We start from the raw sequence: 12,889 nt of genomic DNA, 5'->3' as shown, positions 1-12,889 counted from the left end.
CCATTTCACCATTTAAAGCTTTCACTGTGCGCCGATTAAAGTGACCAGGAAAACTGAAGCAGCAAAGTGAGTGTGGAGGGTGAGCACTGAGGATTGCTCTGCTATGCTACCAGAGATGGGAGAACTTGCCGCTGTGCCCGGAGAATGTTGCCCAGGTCTTCTGCATTTTGGATGTGGACTTGGACTATAGATTTTTTTCTCAGTTGTGTAGTTTTTTTGTATTGTGAGTTTTTGCCTGATCTTTCTTTTTGTGCGGTGATGGGGATTTGGGGGTTGGTGATCATGCTGCCTTTCTTCTCCTTATTCGTTTCATGGCTACGGGAGAAGAAGAATTTCAGAAATACAAAATACTCTGCAGATGCTGGGATCAAAACAACACTCACAACACGCTGGAGGAACTCAGCAGGTTGGGCAGCATCTGTGGAAGCGATGAGTCGACGTTTCCATGGATGCTGCCCGACCTGCTGAGTTCCTCCAGCGTGTTGAAGAATTTCAGAGATGTATACTAATGAAATTCTGTACAACGGTATCAGGTCCTTCTGCCCAACAAGCTCAAGCCACCTAATAACACCCATGTAACCAATTAACCTACTAACCCAGACATTTTTGCTATGTGGCAGGAAATTGGAGGAAACCCACAGGAAGAATGTACAAACTCCTTACAGGCAGCGGCAGAATTAAACCTGGGATGCTAGCACTGTAGTAGTGCCACACTTTACGGCTGCACTACCATATCACTCACGGCCGGGATTGTTAGCTGTTGATTGGTGGGGATATGAAGGGTTACAAGGAGAGGGCAGGGAAATGAGGTTGAATAAAAATCAGCCATATTTGAATGGCAGAGCTGACTCAAAAGGCCAAACAGTTCAATTCTGTTCCTATACCCTATGGTCTTACTTTCCTCATTTGGGTTTCACCCTTTCCCACCCAGCAAGAACAAGGACAGCTTTCTGCTTGCCCTTCCTTTCGCCAACCCTCCACATTGACATGAGGGTCATCTACATTCAGTATGATTTCATCACTGGACACAACTTTATTTCCGTTCCTCTTTTAGATTGTTGAACAAACCGAACCTCCCACAATTCCATTCTCCTATTGCCCTTCTCCCAGCATTTACCCACACAACCACAGAAAATGCAGCGCTTGCTTTTAACCCTTTCCACTATTCTGGACTCAAACGATGTTTTTACTATGTTGTACTGTCACTGAAATCTATATAGGAAAGCAAGAACTTCGCTGATGTCTCACAAACATAAGAAAATCTCAAGATGCTGTTAATCCAAAGCAACTCACACAAAATGCTGGAGAAACTCAGCAGATCCTGCAGCATCTATGGAAAAGAGTAAACAGTTGACATTTTGGGCAGAGACCCTTCTTCAGGACTGACTTCTCTAGTATCTTTTTGTTTTTTTGTTATTAATGTGAATTGAATGGAACTTTAGCAACCTCCATTATTGGCATGCTGTTTCCAAGCTGCTTCGGTTTGCTCTGCCCATATAGTCATTTGTGCTTAACTACAAAATGGGAAACTCAATTACTTATAGAAATCTTCACAAACCCCATGATTAGTGCCTCTATTAAAATATTAAAGTACTGAATTTGGAATATGTTGAACAATCAATAATTATGTGGCAAGGTTTCTTCAAATTTAACACAAGGTTATCTAATTGCTATTAACTGTTACTCTTGATCAATCAACATCGATCCAATGACATATCCTACGCGTATGCCTTGTTTTCTGCTCTAATCTCAAATTGTTCCAGTTAAAGATTTTGCTTCTAACAATTTTTTCATGATGAAAACCCCTATTTTCTTCAATACCTCTTCATTCTCTATAAAGTGAGTAATAGAAAAAAATTTCCACACCTTAAGAGAATCTTCTTACATTTCCTTCAATCTATTGACAAAATAAATTTTTAAAAACTTGATACTATATATAATAGACAATTTTCTTTTCCTTTCTAGAATGTAGGTATGTCCCTTTTATTGTCTTTTTTGCATCTCCAAATAATTGGTTATGCTATAGTCATTGCTGGGAGAAGAAATTATGGGCAGTTGCGTTCTTGGATACTCATCCACTAATATGTACAATGACAAATGTAAGATCATTTGGAGCAAAAGTCAAACCCAATTTTAGAGATGACAAAACTGTAAAACAAAACATCATCATATAAAAATATTGCTAGGATTTTTAAAAATCCATCTGACGATGACGAGTTTAAACAGTTATGTAGGTGATTCATAGAAGGATGTTTTCTACATTTTACAAATTATTTATAATATAGTAATTAATACTGTTTTACTAATCTTTCTTTTAACTTCATATTCTTACGCCTGCCTTCATCGTCATAAAGAGAAAATTATGAGCCTTTGTGTAGTCATGTGGCATACATTTCTGCAATGTTAAGAAGACTATGCATATGATTTTTTGTATCAGAAAATGGAGCTTTTATATAATTAATGAGAGAAAAGCACATTATAGAGAGAGTTGGTAACAGTGGAGATTGAAAAAAATAATGAAAACAATACCAGCACAATTAGCCACACATTGAAAATTTACTTGTTTACATGAGGTAGATTCTGCAGTTGCTCTTGAATATTACACATGTTCACTCTAACATATCCATTTTCTATTTACCAGACTCCAGACTAAGAGGGACAAGCAAGAGATCCAATGCTCATAACAATAATGACCAAAGGTAGGCTAATAGTTCTTCATTATTGATTTTATACCTTATACTCAAGGGATGTGTCAGCATACTGCATAATGGGCACACAGACTATTTTGCCTCTATATTTATAGTATATCTCTTTATGTTTTCAATTTAAGTTGACCTTCAAGTTTCTTTCTGTTGCAATTAAGACTGTGTTACTCCAAATACTTAGTTCATTTTTTATGATGTGAACGATGCTTGATGTTGCAAAGGTCTTCATTCAACATTGATATCAATTTCTCTCTGTTTCATAATTTCTTTTCCTTCAAGAAAGTACAAAGAGAAAAATACAATAATTAGGAATAAAAAAAAGGTCAGTATCACCCTGGGTTCATGTGCAGCAGACATCTTATGTGAGTCCATTATGGGCAAGTAATTCATATTAATAACTTCCATTATGTTCCCAGCAAAAATTCTATGTGACAGTGCCAACTCATTCATGATAAAAGACGCCCATGTCCGCACACTTGGACCACAATTGAATAGCTATTTGATTGTTTTATCAGTGCCCTCTGTGAAGTTACACTTAGATGATTAAATCGATAACAGCGAGATTCAAGGTTGTTTATTGTCATTCTTCAGTACGAGTGTAAAGAAGAACAAAATGATTGTTACTCCAGATTCAATGCTGTATTAAAAAAACACAATAAACATAAACAACTCAATAATATAAATATAAAATCAATCCTATAAAACACAATGTACAAGTAACTGTTGTTTACATACAAGATACTAGAGGAACTTAGCAGGTCAGGCAGCATCTATGCAAATGAATAAACAGTCGATTTTTGGATGTCTGAACTCGAAACGTCCACTCTTATTCATTTCCATAGATGCTGCCTGATCTGCGGAGTTTCTCCACCATTTAGTGTGTGTTGCTTTGAATTTCCAACATCTGCAGACTTCGTGTTATTTGCATAGACTGATAAAGTGACTAGGTGATGAGTATGTAGTGGCGGTGGGGTGGGTCAATAGGTAGAGATATTTGTCAGTCTGATGGCCCGGGGAAGTAACTGTTTTTGAGTTTTATGAAAATCCTGGCATGAATACTGCATAGCCTCCTCCCTGGTGGGAGTGGGACAAACAGTCCATGAGCAGTATGGTGGGATCCCTCCTGATATTGCTGGCCTTTTTGCGGCAGCTTTCTGTATATGCGTCCTTGATTGCATCTAGGCCTCTATGATTGTACGTGCATTTGAAATTAACATTATTGAAACTTCACTCAGGTTGTTCATGCCACATTTTAATGAGGAAATTCTCTCACACGGAGTTTACATTGATTAGGCATCTGTTCTAACTGAATATTTAAAACTTACTATTTAAATCTTACTGTATACTTTTTTATTGTTTAATTTCAATAGATAGATAGATGCTTTATTGATCCCAAAGGAAATTACAGTGTCACAGTAGCATTACAAGTGCACAGATATAGAAATATTAGGAGAGAAGTAGAAAAAAAACATAAGTTACCACAAACAGTCTCACAGGAGGGGGCCATCACTTACCCAGCTATAGATTGACTCATTATAGAGCCTAATGGCGAGAGTAAGATTGACCTCATTTAGCGCTCTTTAAAGCAGCACAGTTGTCTTAGGCTACGTCCACACTACGCTGGATAATTTTGAAAACGCCGGTTTCGAGTGAAAACGACAGGCGTCCACACTAAGCGTTTTTCAAAATATCTCCGTCCACATTAGGCGGATATTTGGGCGAATCTCCTCCTACTGAGCATGCGCAGGACACACAGAGAAAACAAGCGAAGAGGAAACGATATACTTCGTGCGCGTTTGTCCAGTTACAGAGTAGAAAAACTTCAAAGGAATTGCTCTTGGCTCTCGCACAGGAGGACTTAAAACTTAAAAAAAACAAATACTGGAGCGTATAGAGGCAACCGACAGGGAGTTCACGGACAGTATGACCCAGCTGACGACAAACATTGAAAAACTAACTCTGTTACATTAATAAAGCACCTTGTTAAATGCATAAAACGTCTGCATCAGCGTTATCTTGTATTTCCATACAATGTTACTTTAGGCTGTTACACATCTATTGTCAGAGAAGTACTTGCATAAATAGGTAAACCACCTTCATACAAACAAGGACAGAAAACAGGGCGAAGTGAGTATACTTATTTATTCAGTAAGCTATGGGTCAACTGGCTTCAGTCTCGTCCGTCTGTTCTGAAATTGTTAGGTGGTGGCGTTCAAGAAAACAACGAACATCTGTTCCAGCACGTCATGACAGCGTTTTTAAATAGTCAAAAAAACTCACTTTACAATTTAACTCTTACGCTGTTCACACCAACTGCGTGTTATAACAACTTGCGCAGTACCAAGCAGAAGCAGAAAAAAGCATTGTTGTTGTGGTGTTGTCATGGCAGCGTTTTAAAATCTCTCCGGTTACCCCGTACACACTACGCCAGATATTAAGCGTTTTCAGATTTATTCACTCTGGAGAGTGTTTTTGAAAATCTCCGTTTTCGGGGGCTGAAAACGCCAGCTCAGTGTGGACGGGAGGGCAAAACAAAGAGAAAAAGCTTCGTTTTCAAAATTATCCAGCGTAGTGTGGACGTACCCTAAGTCTATTACTAAAAGTGTTCCTCTGTCAGCCAAGGTGGCATATAGAGGGTGAGAAACATTGTCCAGACTTGCCAGGGTTTTCTGTGGGGTCCTTTGTTCTACCACAGCCTTCAGAGCATTCAGTTTGACTCCTATAACAGAGCCAGTCTTTCTAATTAGTTTATTGAGCCTATTGGCATCATCTGTGGCCTGCCAGTCAGGTAGTCCATTATCTAGGATACAATGGAAGTGCCAGTCTGCACTGAACGGAGCTTTCCGCCCAGCAATGAGGGCTGTTAGTATTAAAGGCACTTGAGGAATCAGTAAACATGATCCTCACAGTGCTGCTCTGCTAACCAGGTAGATGACTGCATCATCAAGTCCAATGTGTTCCTGATAGGCAAACTGATGTTCACTAGTTGAATAGTACCACTTAATATCAGAGAAATATTTGCACAATGCTTCAGTCTGCACTGGCAGCAGCACTGGCATAGAACCCCTGAAGGTACGCTCGACTTCTGAGCTGCGTCCTTGGGATTTCTTAAAGCGGCTGGTTGTGAGTCCCTGGGAGCGGGTCTCACCACTACAAAGAACTGAGTGTAACTCCAGGTCAGGGTCTCCAACAGAACCCCATCCACGCTAAAAGGTAAACAGAGGGACATCAAAGGTAGAAATTAAGCTGTTTCCACAGATGAGCTTGAAGGAGTCGCTGTTAAGCACCATCACTATTTTACCTCAAAGTAACTTGTATTTTAGGGCAATCTGAAGAACTTGCAAGTTGGGAAGACCCTTGTTTTTTTCATTCCAGAATAATCCTTAATCACTATCTTGCATGTACTCACTGTGACTCCCAAACTGACCATATTGAGCTATATATGCAATATGTAGTTATTCCATGAATGTGGGTAAAACCCTTATGTTTTATATACATACACACACACATCAGTGCAGTAATATACATTATTTAAATTTACTAAAGTTTTAAATTATTTGGCTTTTGGTTTAACATTTACAAAGTTAATTCACAAAGTGAATTAATAAATCACTGCTAAAAATTTGTTTGAGATCATCAACTATGAAATCTGCTAAGTAGGTTAACAGCCAACTGTAGAGTATTAATCTCATTAACAGGGATAAAGCAAGGAAGTATAATGACAGATCATGTACACTATAATTATAACCTCAATCTGCAAAAAAAAAACAGTGAATGTGAAGCAAAATTCTGTCAGAAAATAGAAGTATTAGTTTTTTGGCTGATGTTTATCACCATTACTTAAAACTTGTAGTAGTTTTAATAAATTATTTGCTTATTACATTTTAACTAGTCAGTCTGCTGGACATAATTTTACATGCTGGTCCAGTGCAGGCACAGCAAGACTATTTATTTCAGTTGTGAATTACAGCTACATGTATAATTTTATTTAGAGATACAGCATGTTAACAAGCCCTTTCAGCCCAACGAGACTGTGCTGAACACTTATACCCATGTGACCAATTTGCCTAGTAACCTGCAAGGAAGACTAAGCCTGCATTGCTCCCTCTTACTATTGATGTTGAGGATGTGGATGTGGTGAGGACCTACAAGTACCTGGGGGTGAACCTGGATGACAGACTTGAGTGGAGCACCAACACAGAGGCTGTGTACAAGAAGGGCCAGAGTCGCTTCTACTTCCTGAGGAGACTGAGCTCCTTTGGAGTATGCAGGTCTCTGCTTCACATCTTCCACCAGTCTGTTGCCGTCAGTACAATCTTCTATGTGGTGGTGTGATGGGACAATGACATCAACACAGGTGATGCCAACAGGTTCAATAAATTGATTAGAAAGGCTGGCTCTGTTGTAGGAGTCAAACTGGACACACTGGAGGCTATGGTAGAACAAAGGACCCTATGGAAAATCCTGGGAATTCTGGACAACCTTTCTTACCCTCTGCATGCTATCTTGGCTGAACGGAGGAGCACTTTTAGCAATAGACTAAGACAACTGCACTGCTTCAAAGGGCGCTAAATGAGGTCATTCTTTCCCACAGCCATTAGGCTTTATAATGAGTCACCCTATAGCAGGGAAGTGATGACCTCCTCCTGTTAAGACTGTTGGAGGTGGTAACTTATTTTTTATTCTTTCTACTTCTCTTCTAATATTTATACCTGTGCACTTGTAATGCTACTGTGACACTGTAATTTCCTTAGGGATCAATAAAGTATCTAACTGTCTATACATCTATCTATCTAATCTGTACTTTGGAATATGGGTGGAAACCAGAGAACCTGGAGGAAATCCACAGAGTCACGGGGAGAACATGCAATCTGCTTACAAGTAGCTGCCCAATTGAACCCGATTTCGGGCGTTGTAATAACATTACGCCAACTACTCGTGACTATGCCAGCCCTGAAGCTGCACTATTTTTTGAGAATTAATAACTTTCACGTTTTCAGTTATTTGAATGGTTTGTTTTCTTATCACTAGCTATTTTTGAAAATGCTAATAATTTTAGTTGATTAATTAATTTTCACGAATGTTTTTGAATGTTTAGGGAATTCATAGTTTTTAATTGCTTTTACAAGATTACTTCAATACCTTGTATTAATTTGACAGTATTAGGATGAGAGTTACTATTGAACATCCGTAAAAAAGGTAATTGGTGGCAACTCGAACAATCTTGAGTGAAATAAACTTGGATAGTTTTATTTTGGTCATTACCTATACACTCCATGATCCACAGAACACAGACAATAAAGCAGTCAATGATTTTATAATTTCACTCACAGAGTAAATGCTGATGTGGAGATTTGAAAGTCTGGTTGATACACGGGTAATACTCATTTGGGGTTGAAATTTGGTGAAAATGTAGTACAGGTGTCCCCCGCTTTTCGAATGTTCGCTTTATGAAACCTCACTGTTACGAAAGACCTACATTAGTACCCTGTTTTCGCTTTCAGAAGGTGTTTGGACTGTTACGACAAAAAACAGCGCGTGATAAAAGGCAGCACGCGCCCCAAGCAGCCACTCTCCCCTGGATTCGGAACGGCATTGCTTAAACACGTTGCATTGAGCAGCCATTAGCAAGATGAGTTCTAAGGTGTTGGAAAAGCCTGAAAGAGTAAGGGTGTTACACTTAGCGTAAAACTAGACATAATTAAGCGTTTCGATCATGGTGAACGAAGCAAGGACAAAGTGAGTTTGGCTTGTGGAAGCTAACGAAGATGATGTTGAAGAGGTTTTGGCATCCCATGACCAAGAACTGATAGATAAAGAGCTGATGCATTGGAAGAGGAAAGGATAACATTCGAAACCGAATGCAGTAGCGAAAGTGAAGCAACTGTGTGAGATTTTCACTGCAATGATAAAGTACGACTTTAATTTTGAAAGGGTACGTAGGTTTAGGGGATAGTGGCAGGATGGTTTGAGTGCTTACTGTTACGAGAATACACATAAAATTAAGATGTTTGCTGGCCTGGGCTAGCATCAGTGGCATCAGCAGTTGGTCTGCCACCTGCCCTCAGGGGAAGGAGAGATAAGGAACAATGGAGCAGCGTCTGGAGATGTGTAATGAAGGGATGTGGGAGGAAGAGCTGTCTGGAGCGGCTCCCCCCTTTGAACCCTGAACTGTTTGAAGTGATGGACAGGCGATACCCCAGCAGGGGGATAAAAAGGGACAGGTTCGCTAAGACAGACACACACGCCACCCGAGGTAACGAGACCCTGGAAGCGGTGCGCTTCTCACGAGTGGGTGAGAAGTCCCAGACAACGACAAGGGTGGAAAGGTACGATCAGCGGGAACCCGGTGTGTGTCCGCCCTTGCCTGGGTGCCGGGTTCACTGCAGAGGATCGACCGCATCTGGAGGAGGGGTCACAGTCGGTGACCTCAGGTGACATCACCAAGGACCTGCCCAAATGCTGTTTGTGAGCCATCCCGCTGGTCTGTGAGCCATCCCGCTGGTCTGTGAGTGAAGCAGTGTTCTGAATGATCAGTTGTTCCTATTCTGTCTCTCTTCCCCCACCTTGTCCATCGCCATGGCAACGATTACTGCGAACTGAACTACAAACTGGACTGAACTTTGAGTCATTTTGAAATTGGTCATTTACCCCTAGACAACGATAGAGCTTGATTGATGCTGTTATCTTAATTCTGTGCACATGTGTGGTTATCATTGTTGAATTGTTGCATTTATTATCCTTTCGATTACTGTGTTGCTTGTTTCTTTAATAAAACTTTCTTAGTTCTAGTACTCCAGACTCCAACTGAGTGATCCATTTCTGCTGGTTTGGCAACCCAGTTACGGGGTACGTAACATTACAAAGAACTGTATGATATAAAAAATGCGCGAGACTCAGCAGTCAAGCAAGCCTTCCACATCAGCCACAGCAGACGACAAACCTCGAACTTCGATATCGAGGCGAGCAGTCATAGGAGAAGGTGAGCTGCCTGCCCTGATGGACGATGACATGACACCCCCGTGTCCCACCAGCCTAACCCCTGGGGCCTGGACAGATACTGTCCTGACTGATGTGTCCTGACGAAGGGTCCTGGCCCGAAACGTCGACTGATCATTTCCACGGATGCTGCCTGACCTGCTGAGTTCCTCCAGCATGTTGTGAGTGTTGCCAATATTTTGGAATGCATCCCAAGTATTTCCATATCAATTTCAAGTTCAAGTTTAATTGTCGTTCAACCATACACACGTATACTGCCAAATAAAATACCATTCCTCTGGGGCCAAGGTACAAACACAGTACATACAGTCACTCTTACCGTGTAGCTTGGTGGTAGTTTATACATCATGTTGGCCATTCATTTAGAACAAACAAAAATGCAGATGACAAGGAGAGAAAAATTACAGAATGAAGACTGTGGGTATACGTATATTTATCTCGAGTAAGGGCAATTGAGCATTGGGTGAGAATGAAGGATGAGACCTTGGGTGATGTTGAGTGATCCAGATTAAAATTCATTAACAGCTGACTAGGAATCATGTAAAAATCAGCATTATGGTTAACCCATGATTGAAGGTTAATGGGTCATAGGCTTTCCCATTTAGAAAGGAAGTTTCCAGGTGCTCGGATGCCTTGATGGAAAGTAATGCTTTGGCAAACATGGCAACTACTGGAGTCAGCTATGTACTGCAGATTAGATGTGCAGTAATAGCAAAGTCAAAGGATTAATGACTTCAATTCCCACCAGTAAACAAGACCATTAGCTGCAGCAGGCATCAAGCTGGATATTAGGAAATGATTCAGTTCAGGAAACATAAGAGACTGCAAATGCTGGAATATGGAGCAAAATAATGATGGAGGAACTCATCAGGTCAAGCAACATCTGTGGTGGCAAAGGGATAGTCAGTGTTTTAAGGTGAGATCCTGCATCAGCACTGAGAGTGTAGAAGGCAGGTAACCAATATGAGGGAGGGTTGAGGCAGAGGCGAGCAGGCAATGGTGGAATCAGGTGAGGCAATGGAGAGATGGAACCAGGTGGGCAATAGATGGTGGCTGGTGGATGATAGGCAGAAAAGAAAAAGGGACAGATGGAGTCAAGCAGGGAGAACAGAAGGGAGAAGTTAGAGACAGCAGCTGGTTGGTGATAAGTGGAGCCAAGGGGCTGCAGAGGCTGAACTCTGAAGGTAATGAGTCGAGCCAAGTAAAGATGACATGCAGATTGGAAAGGGAGCACCATAATTTGTAGTGTATGGGTGTAAGGCACACTGGAATGAGGTGAGAGAAGGGAATTAAACTGGGTGAAGGTGTGGGGAGGGGGAAGGTGGGGAGAAAATGGAAATCAAAAAGAAAGAGAGGAACACAAGGAGTGTGGCTCGCCTTAAGTTGGAGAAGTCTTGTACACTGTCTAGGTCGACATGGGGTTGTTCTTCTAGCTTGTGTTTGACTTCGCCCTGGCACTGATGAGGGCTGAGGAATAACAGGTCGGTGTGTGTTGTGGTTCAGGAAAATCTTCAGGGGTAACTGCAACCTCCTAAAGCACTGTTTGTTAGATAAATCCCCCAAAAATTGTATAGCATATCAACAGTATTTTTTTTAGATTAGATTATGAGGACACTCAGTCCTCATTTATTGTCATTTAGAAATGCATGCATTAAAAAATGATACAATGTTCCTCCAGTATGATATCACAGAAACACAAGACAGCCCAAGACTAAAACTGACAAAAACCACATAATTATAACATATAGTTACAATAGTGCAAAGCAATACCGTAATTTGATAAGAGCAGACCATGGGCACAGTAAAAAACAAGTCTCAAAGTCCCGATAGCCCCAACATCTCACGCATCCGGTAGAAAGGAGAAACTCTCCCTGCCATGAGCTTCCAGCGCCGCAAACTTGCTGATGCAGCGTCCTGGAAGCACCCGACCACAGTCTGACTCTGAGCCTGTCCGTAAACTTCGAGCCTCCGACACTGAGCACCATCTCTGCAGAGTGCTTCGACCCTGCCCCGGCTGCCAAGCAACAGGTAAAGCCGAGGATTCAGGGCCTTCCTCTCCAGAGATTTCGGATCACACAGTAGCAGCGGCAGCGAGACAGGCATTTCAGAAGTTTCACCAAATGTTCCTCCGTGCTCTTGCGTCTGCCTCCATCAAATCAGAATTGTGCATGGCCTCCTTCTTGACAGATACGTGCCATCTTCTCCTCCCGCCGCGTTGGGTAACGTTTCCACTCAGCTGTTGGTTCCTAAAAGGCCCAACCATCAGTCCATGAGGCTGTGTCTCCTCCTTATGTTTGGTCCTTTTCCCATCTATCTACCGTATAGGTGACAACAATGGCACAACAACATAGCATACGATAGATTGGGCTAAGTGATTCCATAAACAAGTCAGCAACAAAAGATTCACTTACCTGCCAATAACTTGCTCACTGATGCCCAGCATTGGGATGTACAAGGATCATGCGCCTCCAGGCCTCCTCCAGAGGTAATATGAAAATGAGTGAAGTAAATCTCAAGACAACATTTGAGCATTAAGGAATGCTGGTAAAATATAAGTCAGTAAGTATCAAAAGAATACTCTTATGGTTGGAACCGTACATCACACGAAGAAAGATGGCTGTGATTTTTGGAGGTCATTCTTTCTTGCTCCAGTCATCACTGTAGGAATTCCTTAGGGTAGTATTTTGGGCTCAACCATCTTCAGCTGCTGCATTAATGATCTTTTATTATAAGATCTGAAGTGGGATTGTTCACTGATGATTTCACTATATTTATTTCCATTTGCATCTCGTCAGCAAAAGTAACAGTTTATACCCTCATGCATCAAGTACATAAGAACATAAGAAATAGGAGCAGGAGTTGGCCATTCGGCCCATTGAACCTGCTTCGCCATTCAATAAGATCATGGTTGATCTGGCCATGGACTCATCTCCACCTATCTGCCTTTTCCCCATAACCCTTAATTCCCCTACTATGCAAAAATCTATCTAACCTCATCTTAAATATTTTTACTGAGGTAGCCTCCACTGCTTCATTGGGCAGGGAATTACACAGACCAACCACTCTCTGGGAAAAGCAGTTCCTCCTCATCTCCAACCCAAATCTACGCCCCCGAATCTTGAGGCTATGTGCCTTAGTTCTAGTCTCACCTACCAGTGGAAACAACTTTCCTGCCTCTATCTTAT

This window comes from Mobula hypostoma, chromosome 16 (assembly GCF_963921235.1).
Source record: "Mobula hypostoma chromosome 16, sMobHyp1.1, whole genome shotgun sequence".
NCBI classification, from domain to species: Eukaryota; Metazoa; Chordata; class Chondrichthyes; order Myliobatiformes; family Myliobatidae; genus Mobula; species Mobula hypostoma.
Note: the sequence above shows the minus strand (reverse complement) of the source record.